General features: G+C 41.6%; 1 protein-coding gene across 2 annotated transcripts in view; it reads right to left on the bottom strand.

Annotated features, from left to right (window-relative positions):
• The window catches only part of cse1l (CSE1 chromosome segregation 1-like (yeast)), a 43,866-nt gene extending 40,353 nt beyond the window's left edge, over positions 1-3,513 (bottom strand). Inside the window, exon 1 of one of the 2 annotated variants that reach the window (XM_073061764.1) lies at positions 3,358-3,513. The gene's annotated coding sequence lies outside the window, so the exon portion shown is untranslated. Of the gene's footprint in view, positions 1-3,344 lie in introns of both variants that reach the window. The other variant, XM_073061765.1, reaches the window with a different exon arrangement.
• Between the last annotated feature and the right edge of the window lie 10,968 nt (positions 3,514-14,481).

The following is a 14,481-nucleotide window of genomic DNA, read 5'->3' as shown; positions in this document are numbered from 1 at the left end:
TTTCTGCTGTCTTCTCCAGTTTTCCTTTCACTTTAATCACCCTTTGTTTAATTCTTAAATTCTCCCAGTTCTCAGGCTGTTCTTTTTGAGTACTAAAATGGGCAGACTGACAAAGCAAATTTAATTCTGAGAAATGCAGACAATGGAAACAGTCCTCAAAGTGTATGAGAATACAGAAATCTAGGGATACATCTGTGATAGTTCACAAAATGGCAAAGAAATTACAGAATAAGGGAATCATTAAGAACCGTGTGGCTTGGATGTTACTCGAATTATGTTCAGCTCTGCAGCAAACAAGAGAAAAGATCCGAGAGTGCAAAGATGATAGACTGGGGAATTTTTCCTGTGATGAGATTTTTCAGGAGATCTGTTGGAGTTTCTTATTAATCATTGGTAGAAAGGTCAAGAACTGCAAACTACAGAATTGGAGGTTGATGTGTGAAGTAATAAGCTTAACTCATCGAGTGGCTAGACTTCAGAATGCAGTAGCAGGTGTAGTGAAGGAGGCTTATTTAATTGCAGAATTTAAATGGAAGCTGCGTAAGTAACCAAAGGAAAACAATCTGCAGGGCTTCAGGTGATGGCACTGGACTGAAACTAGCTAATTGTTCTTGCATAGTCTTACTAAATAAGCCTAATGGGTTTGTATGTTATAAAGATTTTAAGATTATGTTAAGAGTTCAACCACTTTTGCTATTGCTAATTCAGCTCTTTCTAAACTCCTCAATGCCATTCTGTATTTTCAAATACACAATTCTTTGATACATTGCTGAGATTTATGCTTAAAAATGAAGCTTTATCTATAAAACTGTTACTAATACTTTAATTGCAGTATATTATCTAAAAATGTGATAGCACAATTGGGAAAAATACTAGACTATAAATGCTCTTAGATATGGAGCTGGAACTCAAATAAAACAAATCAGAATTGGGAAAATCTGTACCTTTGTAATGATTTGATTTGTATAAACAATACACAAGTGTTTTGCTGTAGCTTGGTACATAACAATAATAAACAATACCAATACATTAATGTACCAAACCAACAGACTCAAAAGTAGATCCAAAAAACACAAAACAACAGCAGGAATAGGCAACTTGATCCCTCAAGACTGGCCTACGATTCAACACAATTATGACCATCTTTGCTATCCTCAATTCTATAAATATCTGAAATACATTTTGAATTATCCATATGCAAAGTATTAATTTATTTCCACGTGCTGATAAATAGGTGGAAAGACAAAACCAATCATAATATTGATTATATACTTATTGCAATATTACCACCATATTAGTGTAAGTACTATTTCTAATGGCATATGTTTAAATTAAATAATTTGATATTTGAAATACACTCACTGAATCCAAACTATAAAATCACACCTAAGCAGCCAGTTTATTTGCAAAATTCTAGAATAAATAATAAACAAACACAACTAATTGCAGATAAGAATGTTTCTGCACTGACAGCAAATTTATATGGGATTACTGAAAAAACACAATGACAATGTGATGCTAAAGTTCAACTGCAGATAATATTACAAATAGGCTATACCCAAACAATGGGGAATGTCAGCACTGAGCATTGTCAAACTCTTCATTTAAAGTACTACGTATTATCTTAAAAATGAACTTCAGCCAATCATACACATGCTGACGATGACGAAGTTGTACATACCAGAGTTTGAAATGATGTACATACTGTTACAGTGTTTGAAAGAATCTTGTCTTTAGTTGACTGTTGTCAGTGTCAATGACTGAATCAAGCTATCCAACTCAAACAAGTGACTCTATGTTGCTATCTTACATAGTACATTCTCCAACATAAGGTAAGGCACTCTTTTATTAGAACTGACCAATTCTGACTATTAGCCATATACAGTTTCGGCTGTATTACAGCCCTGCTATTAACAAATCTTAAAATTCCACATTGCCCCATACATTGCAGAGGTGTTCCTTTTGCCCTAACCGTTCCCCCCTCACCTTCCTGCAACTAAATATCTTTGTATTTAATATGAATGCCCACAAGGAAATGAATCTCAGGGTTGTATAAGGTTACATACATGTACTTTAATAAATTTATCTTGAACTATAGAAGTAGGTCTCTCTCTTAACACAGTTGCTGACAGACCCAATAAGCATTTTTAGCAATTTATACCATGGTTCAAACATCTCTCAGAGAACAAAATCCAGCCTTCATGTGGCAAGAGTATGGTTGACTCTAATTCAGTTGTATCTTACCCAAAACTCTCTGAAACAAACCCAAAAATTCTCCTGAGAAGTTGGTTTGGAAGCTGGGATGTTTCAGGCCTCCTTCAGTCAAAAAAATGTTTACTTTTTTTTGGGGGGGGGGGTTAACTTTTATATTTATTTGTTATAAATTAATATCCACTATTGGATTAAAAAAACTTCTTTGTGGATACTAAAGCACAATTATGACAAACTAGAGATGATATTTTTGGTATACTAAAATGTTAAATGCAGCAGTTAAATGATCCAGGGAAACAAAAGTCAAGCTTCTAAGAGGCTCGCAGGTCAATTTCCTATGGCCTCTCTCACATATATCAAATGTGTCCAACTTGAATGTAAAGGAGAATGTAAAATGGCATAAAATGGGCAGAGACACCGGATGATTCCAAGGAAATGTCAACAGACGTATGAGAATTAATTATCCATACACATGCAGCTTCATCTAATGCCTTAGTAGCTTTTGATTTAAAAATCTGAATTTGTTCACTACATTATGATTTACAATGCATTTTATTATAAACCTATCAGGCAGCCTATATTTAAGTATATCAATGTTGAAGCAGGCACTGACAATGACCGCTGCATTATGTAAAAGAGGAGTTACAAGGCTTCATTCTCAACAAGGCCCTGGACCCGGAGGCCACTCAAACACGCTAAAAGCTTAGCTGATTGACAAGAAGTTCAGCCAATTGTAAAGTCGACAGAGCCAACGTTGTGCGCACAACCACCAATCAATGATGACGAGGAAAAAGGCAGGTATGAAAAGAAAATGCTCACGCCCAACATCGCACTCAATCCGGGCCGCTCATCTACCAAAGGCACCAAAATCGTGCCTCCCCCTCCCCTCCTTACCAGAAGTACCCTGGGTACAAAAAAAAATCAGCAACGACTGGCCCAAGAACCTCACCGGCCTTGTGAATGTGAACCTACAACAACCACCCAGCGTCAACCCTGTTACATTTAAACACTGCGAAATACGGCCCAGATTCTGAAATACAGACAACCACAAATAGGCCAGTCACATGAGCTCATTGAAAATTACTAAAATGGCAAAAGGTGAGACGCAACAAGAGGAGCCGATGTTTCCATACCACTCTTCTCTACCTTTTAAATCAAAGCGAATTCAGTTGCACAAGCTCGCCTTCCAGTTCAAACAGAAGGAAAATGGCGCGCTGCCTAGCACAAGCATGCGCGCTACACTGAGGCAGTCACCCCACACAACGCATGCGTCCTGCACCGACCCGGTCACCTAGCACAAGCATGCGCGCTACACTGAGGCAGTCACCCCACACAACGCATGCGTCCTGCACCGACCCGGTCACCTAGCACAAGCATGCGCGCTACACTGAGGCAGTCACCCCACACAACGCATGCGTCCTGCACCGACCCGGTCACCTAGCACAAGCATGCGCGCTACACTGAGGCAGCCACCCCATACGACGCATGCGTTCTGCACCGACCCGGTCACCTAGCACAAGCATGCGCGCTACACTGAGGCAGTCACACAACGCATGCGTTCTGCACCGACCCGGTCACCTAGCACAAGCATGCGCGCGACACTGAGGCAGCCACCCCATACGACGCATGCGTTCTGCACCGACCCGGTCACCTAGCACAAGCATGCGCGCTACACTGAGGCAGTCACACAACGCATGCGTTCTGCACCGACCCGGTCACCTAGCACAAGCATGCGCGCGACACTGAGGCAGCCACCCCATACGACGCATGCGTTCCGCACCGACCCGGTCACCTAGCACAAGCATGCGCGCTACACTGAGGCAGTCACACAACGCATGCGTTCTGCACCGACCCGGTCACCTAGCACTACGCATGCGTGCTGCTCTGAGTGTTGTGTGCTTTATGTTTAGTGCTATGTATCGCATACGTGTGTGTGTAAATATAGATATAAACGAAAATCAAAAAATATGCTTCTGGAATTCTGGGATCAAACATAAAAATGCTGCAACTACCCAGCGAGTCAGATAACATTTAAGAAAAGGGAAATAAATGTCCTGAAGAAGGGTCTCGGTCCGAAATGTGGACTGTTTACTCTTTTCCATAGATGCTGCCCGGCCAGCTGAGTTCCTCCTGCATTTTGAGTGTGATAGCTGAGTGAACCTGCTGATGTCTTACCAAATGCAGCCATTTCTCAGTTCAATCTGGACAGGGCTTATGGATGCACTAGATCCAACCACACTGAAGATCTTGCAGTAGGTCAGTCTTGGCAGATCCAGAAAAGGAAAGTCCATACTTAATCAGATAAATGAACAGCAATTGTTCACTGATGCTCATCTCCAAGATGGTTAGTGTGAGAGGTAATTACGTTATTAAGATGTGCAGTGACCCGAAGGAGTTAAATATTGAGCTTCTGCTAAACTGCTAACGCAAGGATGACTAAGGGGGAGGGGGGGATGTCGCTAAAGCTGCAAATGTGTAACCGTGGAGACTGTGAAATAAGCTACTGATAATAACATGGAGGATGTAACGGTGGACTGCAGGTTGTAAAAGAAAGACAACTCCAATTATGGAATGGAAAAGTACTGAGTACTAAGCTCAAGAATGTGCACTTCCTAGCTCTTCTGAGCTGGGAGGGGAGGAGTTGAGAGAGACATATAAAAGTTGGAACTGTGTAAGGCTCGGGGTCCTTTTTTTTTAAAGGCACCCAGCTCTGCAGACCTGTTCTAATAAACTTTGTTTCCTTGAATTTGTCCTTTGCCATTATTCAGGGGCAGGACGTTTCTGACAGTTAGCTATCACCTTGCAAAGCCCTCTGTGAACTTATTCTCAGTGCTGTTAAATTGATACTTCCAGGATTTTGATCCTGTGATGTATAAACTCTGGATAGATATGAATCAAGAGAGTATATAACAGTATTTACAGACAATGGTACTCCCATGTAAATTCTACCTTTCCACTTCCTGCAGGTGGAATTTACAAGTTTTACTGGTATTGTCAAGCAAGGCTACGCAGAATTCTGCAGAGAACACTTGCAACAAGAAAATCTCCGCAGAAGTTAGCCAATATTTTTCATGATATTTTCATGAATCCCAATACTCCTGCATTTACATCAAGTAATACTTTCATGGAACTGTCAATAAAGCCCAGTAAAACCAGGCCTTTGGATCGCTCTCACTATTGCTTGAATTGGTCAAATTGATTAGAATAATTGAAATTAGATCAAATCCAACCAAAAAGTAGCTCACTTACCATAAATATAAATAATGGAAAAGCATCCTGAAAGTCTGAAGTACCCACCTGCTTCAAGTAAGCATCAATCATACTGGTGACCAAGAAAAAGTGTTAACCTGACTCAACAACTACCATCCAGTAGTACCTACAACTACTGCAATGAGGTGTCTAATGATTTACTGCATATAGTGAAGTATAGCTACTTTGATAATAAATTTACATTGAAATTTTTGAACTTAGAGTTGCTGGCTTTTTTCGTAAGGAACTCCTGATTTCATTCAGCTATTATCACAGAAAGTCAACAACTAATTGGGTATTTAATATTTCAGTAATGTTGGAAACATATTATTTTATTAAGCATTCATTGTTTACATGATTCATTACGGGTTAAATGTTAAAGTATATAATTACACCATCACGTCATACAAACCCCATTTCCAGAAAAGTTGGGATATTTTCCAAAACGCAATAAAAACAAAAGTCTGTAACATGTTATTTCACGTGAACCTTTATTTAACTGACAAAAGTACAAAGAAAAGATTTTCAATCGTTTTACTGACCAACTTATTTTATTTTGTAAATATACACAAATTTAGAATTTGATGGCTGCAACACACTCAACAAAAGTTGGGACAGAGGCATGATTACCATTGTGTTACATCACCTTTCCTTTTAATAACACTTTTTAATCGTTTTGGAACTGAGGATACTAATTGTAGTAGATTAGCAATTGGAAATTTTGTCCATTCTTGCTTGATATAAGACTTCAGCTGCTCAACAGTCCGTGGTCTCCGTTGTCTGATTCTCCTCTTCATGATGCGCCATACATTTTCAATAGGAGATAGATCTGGACTGGCAGCAGGCCAGTCAAGCACACACACTCTGTGTCTACAAAGCCACGCTGTTGTAGCCCGTGCAGAATGTGGTCTGGCATTGTCCTGCTGAAATAAGCATGGACGTCCCGGTCATCTGACCACAGCACACGGTTCCACAGTCTTTCGGTCCATTTGAGATGAGCTCGGACCCAGAGAACTCGCCGGTGTTTCTGCATAGAGTTGATGTATGGCTTCCCCCTTGCGTAATACAGTTTCAAGTTGCATTTCTGGATGCAGCGACGGACTGTGTTAAGTGACAATGGTTTTCTGAAGTACTCCCGAGCCCAGGTGGCTATAATTCTCACAGTAGCATGACAGTTTCTTAGGCAGTGCCGTCTGAGGGCTCGAAGATCACACGCATTCAACAGTGGTTTCTGACCCTGCCCTTTACACACTGAGATGTCTCTGAATTCTCTGAATCTTTTCACAATATTATGTACTGTAGATGTTGAAAGACCTAAATTCTCTGCAATCTTGGGTTCCTTTTGAACTGACTAACAATTCTCTCACGAATTTTGGCAGAAAAGTGTGAGCCATGACCCATCCTTGCTTGCAAAGACTGAGCCCTTGATGGATGCTACTTTTATACCCAGTCATGATACCTGCTACCAATTAGCCTGCTTAATGTGGAGTCTTCCAAACTGGTGTTACTTGAATATTCTGTGCACTTTTCAATCTTATTTTAACTCTGTCCCAACTTTTGTTGAGTGTGTTGCAGCCATCAAATTCTAAATTTGTGTATATTTACAAAATACAATTAAGTTGGTCAGTAAAACTATTGAAAATCTTTTCTTTGTACTTTGGTCAGTTAAATAAAGGTTCAGGTGAATTAACATATCACAGATTTTTGTTTTTATTGCATTTTGGAAAATATCCCAACTTTTCTGGAAATGGGGTTTGTACATGCATGTCTCGCTAGGAGTTAAAACAAAACTAAGACGAGCATCTCTCGGCTCCTTGTTTTTCTTTCAATTATGTTTATGTTTTGGAGTTAGAAAACATAACAGTGCCAACAAGGTAGTTTTAATATGAAGCCAATACGGCTACTTACCTGTTGAAGCGCAGTGTGACGTTTGAGTTTAAAAAGCACTGATCAGCATGCTGTCAATGAAAAATCTGATCATAGTGAGGCTGGAACAGGACTGGGTTCATTCATTCTTTCGGTATGTGTCATGTTGTATGATGGTCCTTCCATGGCTGTGATTGTTCTTGGCAAATTTGTCTGCAGAAGTGCCTTCTTCTGGACAGTGTGTTTACCAGACAGTTGATCCCAACTATTGTAAATACTCTTCAGAGATTGTCTGCCTGGCATCAGTAGTCACATGACCAGAACTTGTGATATGCCCCAGCTGCACATATGGCCATCTCCCATGGCTTGACATGACCTGATTGGGGGTGGGGGGGGGGGGGTAAGCAGGTGCTACACCTTCCCCAAGGGTGACCTGCGGGTGAACAAAGGCAAGGAGTGCCTTACACATTCTTTGGTAGAGTTGTGCCATCCAACAGGAATGGTAGCCTTCAGATTTACAATATGAAAACAAACAATATAACAAGCAATATGATTTATACCAGAAGTGAATGGCAAACTAACTAAAATGGAACTGGACTCTGGCTCGGCTGTTTCAGTCATTCTGCAAAGTGAGTTTGAACGGCATTTTAAAGATACTGAATGGAGGCCAGCAGAAATCCAACTAAGAAAATATTGGAGAAAAGATAACTCCTGTGGGAATGACATTCGTAACAGTGAAATACAACAACCAACAAGACACACTGGGCTTGTGTGGTAAAAACAAAGGGCCAACATTATGGGGCTATGATTGGCTGAGACAACTACAAGTTGATTGGAGATCCATTCACCATTTGCATGCCACATCCTCTGCAATAGAGTCAACTGAAAGTGAAATATGGAAGGCACTGGATGATGCCACAGCAGTGTTCAAGGATGGCATTAGAAAACTCAAACATATCAAGGGTAAAATTGTGTTAAATTAAAATGCCATACCCAAGTTTTACAAAGCCTGTCTGGTTTGTTATACCATCCATGATAAAGTAGTGAGTGAGCTAGATTGCATGGTGGCTGAAAGACTGTTGTGTGGAGCCCATGGGCAAGGCCAATGGTCCCAGTAGCCAAGATAATTGGGTCTGTCAGGATCTGTGATGATTTTAAGGTCACCATCAACCCAGTACTGAAAGTAGATCAATACCCCCCGTCCAAGATAGAGGATATCTTTGGAAAACTTTCTGGTGTGGACTTAAGTGGACAAAGTGGACTTAACGAGGCCTACCTACAGACGGAGATGGAAGAAGAGTCCAAAGTGTTTCTCACCAGAAACACTCACAAAGGGCCTTGTCACTATAATAGGCTTATTTTTGGAGTAGTTTCTGTACCTGCACTCTAGCAGAAAGCAATGGACAAGGTGTTGCAAGGCTGCCCAGGCATGCAGTGTTGCCAGGATGGCATCATTGTTACAGGTAAGGGTAACAAGGAACATATCCAAAATCTCAACACAGTGTTAAAAAGTTTAGGAGATTATGAGCTCAGACCATGACATGACAAGAGTGAATTCTTTAAACTTAGCATCACTTACTGTGGTCACACCATTGATGCACAAGAATTACACAAACAAGTGTGCTGAAAAATTCAAGCAGTGGTGAAGGCCAAAGGATGTATCACAGTTACGGTCCTTTTTAGGATTTGTCAATTACTATAAACGGGTTCAGGCCAAATCTCACTACTGTGCTCCACACCTTGAACTAACTTCTACAGATCAGGAAGAAATGACAATGGACAAAGCAGTGTGAGGTGGTTTCCAAAAGGTAAAGAAAATAGTGACATCAGACACAGTTCTCACACATTATGATCCACATCGTCCAGTGGAGCTTGCCTGTGATGCCTCGATTGAAGGTATAAGTGTGGTCATGTCAGATTTTATGAGTGGTAGAAGTGAACACCCCCATAGCCTTTACACCATGTTCCCTAAATGCTGCAGAGACAAATTATGAACAGGTTGACAGAGGTGCCTTGAATCTGGCTAGGGATTTAAAATGTTTCAACCAGTACTTGTACGAGAGAGCGTTTAACCTCATTACTGATCAACCACTAGCAACACCCACAGAATTCCCTCCAGTTCTGCCTAAGGGTTTCGGCCCGAAACGTCAACTGTACTTTTTTCCATAGATGCTGCCTGGCCTGCTGGGTCCCTCCAGCATTTTGTGGATGTTGTTTGGATTTCTAGCAACTGCGAATGTTTTCTTGCTTGTGATTTGGTCAACCACTGGTGTCCATTTTCAATCCACAGAAGGGTGTTCCACTAACAGCAGCACAAATGCAGAGATGGGCTCTGCCTCTTGGTGGACACAATTACAAGAACAACTCATGGATAGGAATGTTGATGGATTGTCGCTTTATCCTCGGAAAAGGAAATAATTGAAATATTCACAAAAGAAGACACTCCTCTTGACATAGACTCCCTAATGCAAATTGAAGTTCTGCCTATTACAGCAGAGATGATCCAAAGGGAAACCAGAAAAGACCCCACATTGTCTCAAGTCTACATGGCAACCCCAAATGGCTGGAGTGTGCAATGGAGATTCCAGTTCCCCCATTTTTACCAGCACCGGGAGCAAGTTGCCCTTGATGGAGATTGTCGTAAGGATTCAGAGTTGTGTACTATCTAAGCTGAGAGCTCAAGTATTGGAGGAGCTACAGTACATGCTGTTCTTTTAGAAATGGTTATAAAGAAAGCATTGACTCAAAGCTTTGTCCGCTGGGTTGGGATAGATCCCTGGGAATAGTCTGCATTACCCTGGCAGAGGGTCCTTGTGGACAAATTTACCAGACCATTCATGGACACAGTTTTCTTGATAATAGCGGATGCAGTGTCAAAGTGGCCGGAAGTGTTCCCAATAGCCTCCACTACAGCTTTCACACACTGTGGATGCGTTGAGAAGCTTCTTCTCAAGGACTGGTGTTCCAGAACACTTAGTCAGTAACAATGGACCACGGTTTGCACTCATCTGCACAATACCAATACCACCCAACTCCAAATGGCCTGGCGGAACAGATTGTTCAGCATCTAAAGAATGCACTTCAAGTCAGCAGAACACAATGCACGAACACTGAATCAGAATCTCGCAATTTCCCCCTTACATATCACAATGCAACACACTCCACACCAACAACTCAACATCTATGCTGTTCCTGGGTTGTCCTTTGCATTCACACTTGAATCTCCTCAAACCCAGTCTCAGAAGGAGTATGGAGGACAAACAGCTGAGGCAAACTGAGGACTCCTCAGCAAGGAGGTTTGATGGTTCACGCCTGGACAAGCAGTCCTGTTGAGGGACTACAGTGGTGATCAAAAGTAGGTTTATATATAAGATGGCTGGAGAGCAATACGTTACATATTCAGGTTGGGATGCATTCTATATTGAGTTGGAGTTTATAGCTAAGCAGTGATGAGTTTTGTGCATTTACTTTTTCAGTAATGTTTGAGTAGTATTGTGCAATTACTTTTTAGTAATATTTGAGTAGTATTGTAAACTGATTAACCTTTCTTTGTTGTTTACATAATTCATTATGAACTATATGTAAAACTACATGAATGGCGTCATCATTACACCACCACATCATATGTGAATCTCTTGCTAAAAGTAAGAACTAAACTAAAATACACATTTTCTAGCTCCATGTTTTTTCTTTCAATTAGTTTTATGTTTTTGAGTTACATCTGGTCCCTTAGAGTACTGTACTTTACTATAAATTTCTGACAACTGATGTCGGTCTCACTGGCCTATAATTTCCTGATTTATGCTTGGAGCCTTTCTTAAATAGCAGAACAACATTGGCTATCCTCCAATCCTTTGATACCTCTCCTGTCACAAAGGATTATTTAAATATCTCAGCTAGGGCCCCAGTCTGTACTTGCCTCCCACAGGGCCTGAGGGAACAGCTTGTCAGGTCCTGCGGACTTATCCACCCTGATTTTTCTCAGGATAGCGAACATCTCCTCCTCTGTAATCTCTACAAGGTCCATGAAGTTGATACCACTTTGCCTCACTTATATAGACTTCTGGTCAATTTCCTGAGTAAATACAGATGCAAAAAATGTATTTAAGATCTCCCCCATCTGTTTTGGCTCCACACATAGATTACCACCCTGATCTCCAGAGGACCAATTTTGCCCCTTGCAATTATTTTGCTCTTAACAGATCTGTAGGATCCCTTGGGATTCTCCTTCACCTTGTCTGTAGAGCAACTTCATGCCTCCTTTTAGCTCTCCTGATTTCTTCCTTAAGTGCTTTCTTTCATTTCCTATACTCCATAAGCTCCTCATTTGTTCCTACCTGCCTAAACCTGCTATGCACCTCATTTTTTTTCTTAAGCAGGGCATCAATATCTCTTGAAAAACAAAGTTCCTTACACTTGTTGTCTTTACCTTTTATTCTGAAGGACACACCCAAGCTTTGTACTCTCAAAAATTTCACTTTTGAAGGCCTCCCACTTACCAAGTACATCTTTACCTGACAACAGCCTGTCTAAATCTACACTTACCAGATCACTTCTGATACCATCAACATTGGCCTTTCTACAATTTAGAATCTCAACATGTGGACCAGACCTATCTTTCTGCATTTTTCCTTTAAAAACTAAGAGCATTGTGGTCACTAGATCCAAAGTATTCCCCGACACAAATTAATGTTATTTCCCTGTCTCATTCCCTAACAGAGGATCCAGTATTGCAGACTCTGTCATTGGGACTTCTTCACACTGATTTACGAAGCTTTCCTCAATGCATTTGACAAACTATAGTCCATATAGTCCTTTGACAGTATGGGATTCCCAGTGAATATATGGAAAGTTAAATTCACCTGCTATAACAACCTTGTGTTTCTTGCAACAGTCTGTGATCTCTTTACAAATTTGTTCCTCTAAATCTCTAGGGCTGTTGAGTGGTCTGTAATATAGCCCCATTAACATGGTCATACCTTTCTTATTTCTCAGTTTCACCCATAAAGCCTCACTAGTGGAGTTCTCCAGTCTGTCCTGATGGAAGCACTGTCGTGACAATTTCCCTGACTAGTAACACCACCCCTCCTCCTTTAATTCCTCCCACTCTGTCACATCTAAAACAACGGAACCCGGGAATATTGAGCTGCCAGTACTGCCCCTCCTGCAACAATGTCTCAATAATGGCTACAATATTATAATTCCAGGTGTTGATCCATGAGCTGAGCTCATCTGCCTTTCCTACAATACTTCTTGCATTGAAGTATCACAGTTCAGGACACTAGTTGTACAATGCTCAACTTTTTGATTCCTGAATTTGTCTGAGGTCTTAGACAACGCTCTCCACTAACTATTCTGGCACTTTGGTTTCCATCCTCTTGCAGTTCGAGTTTAAACCCCACTGTGCAACATTAACAAACTTTCCTGCTAGGAGGGAGGGAGAAAACAGAGAACTATCGTCCTGTCAGCCTAACATCAGTAGTGGGGAAGGTGCTAAAGTCAATTATTAAAGATGAAATAGTGGCATATCTTGATAGCAGTGGCATATCTAGATATCTAGATATCTAGGAGTCCTTGTTCATCAGTCACTGAAGGTGAATGAGCAAGTGCAGCAGGCAGTGAAGAAGGCTAATGGAATGTTGGACTTTATTACAAAGGGAATTGAGTACAAGAGCAAGGAAATCCTTTTGCATTTGTACAGGGCCCTGGTGAGACCACACCTGGAGTATTGTGTACAGTTTTGGCCTCCATGGTTAAGGAAGGACATCCTGGCTGTAGAGGAAGTGCAGCGTAGATTCACAAGGTTAATTCCTGGGATGTCCGGACTGTCTTACGCAGAGAGGTTAGAGAGATTGGGCTTGTATTCGCTGGAATTAAGGAGAATGAGAGGGGATCTGATTGCAACATATAAGATTATTAAGGGATTGGACAAGATAGAGGCAGGAAATATGTTCCAGATGCTGGGAGAGTCCAGTACCAGAGGGCATGGTTTAAGAATAAGGGGTAGGTCATTTAGGACAGAGTTAAGGAAAAACTTCTTCTCCCAGAGAGTTGTGGGGGTGTGGAATGCACTGCCTCGGAAGGCAGTGGAGGCCAATTCTCTGGATGCTTTCAAGAAGGAGCTAGATAGGTATCTTATGGATAGGGGAATCAAGGGATATGGGGACAAGGCAGGAACCGGGTATTGATAGTAGATGATCAGCCATGATCTCAGAATGGCGGTGCAGGCTCGAAGGGCAGAATGGTCTACTTCTGCACTTATTGTCTATTGTCTATTGATATTGAAGCAACACACACAAAATGATGGAGCTAGGGTACTAGTCCCCTTCTAATTCAGATGTAAAGTGTCCCTTCTGTACAGCTCCCACCTTCCCTGGAAGAGAGGCCAATGTCCAAAAATCTTATGCCCTCCTTCCTGCACCAACTCCAACTCCTTAGCCACATATTAACCTGTATAATCTTCCTAGCACGAGCACGTGGCATGGACAGCAACCCTGGAGGCCCTGCCCTTTAACTCCCTTTGCAGAACCTTATCACTTGCCCTACCCATGTCATTGGTACCTACACAGACCACAACATCTGGCTGTTCACCCTGTTCAAGTCCATGCTGAGGACTTGATCTGAGATGTTCCTGACCTTGGTACCTGGAAGACAACATACTATCCATGAATCTTGTTCTTGCCCACAGAACCTCCTTTCTGTTTCCCTAACTAACGAATTCCGTATCACCATAGCCTCTTCTCCCCCACCCCTTCCCTTCTGAGACACAGAGCCAGACTCAGTGCCAGAGAGACAAACACTGTGACTTTCCTCTGCTGGGTATTCCTCTCCCCCCACCAAAGTGTCCAAAGTGATACACCTGTATCTCATTTTCAGGGGTACAGAGGGGGATGGCCACAGGGGTACTCTACACTGGCTCTTTAACCCCTTTCTCCTTCCTGACTGGCACCAGTTTCCTGTGTCCTGCACCTTGCATGTAACTACTTGTCTGTATGTCCTATTTATTATGTATGATCCAACTCCAACTCCATAATGCAGATTGTTAGAAGCTGCAGCTTGAAGCACTTCTTGCAGCTGTAGTCATCAGGGACACTGGAGGTCTCCCTGCCTTCCCACATCCTGCAAGAGGAGCTTTCCACTATCCTGACTGGCATC

Source organism: Hemitrygon akajei, chromosome 11 (genome assembly GCF_048418815.1).
Source record: "Hemitrygon akajei chromosome 11, sHemAka1.3, whole genome shotgun sequence".
NCBI lineage: Eukaryota > Metazoa > Chordata > Chondrichthyes > Myliobatiformes > Dasyatidae > Hemitrygon > Hemitrygon akajei.
Note: the sequence above shows the minus strand (reverse complement) of the source record. Positions and strands in the feature narration are given on the sequence as shown.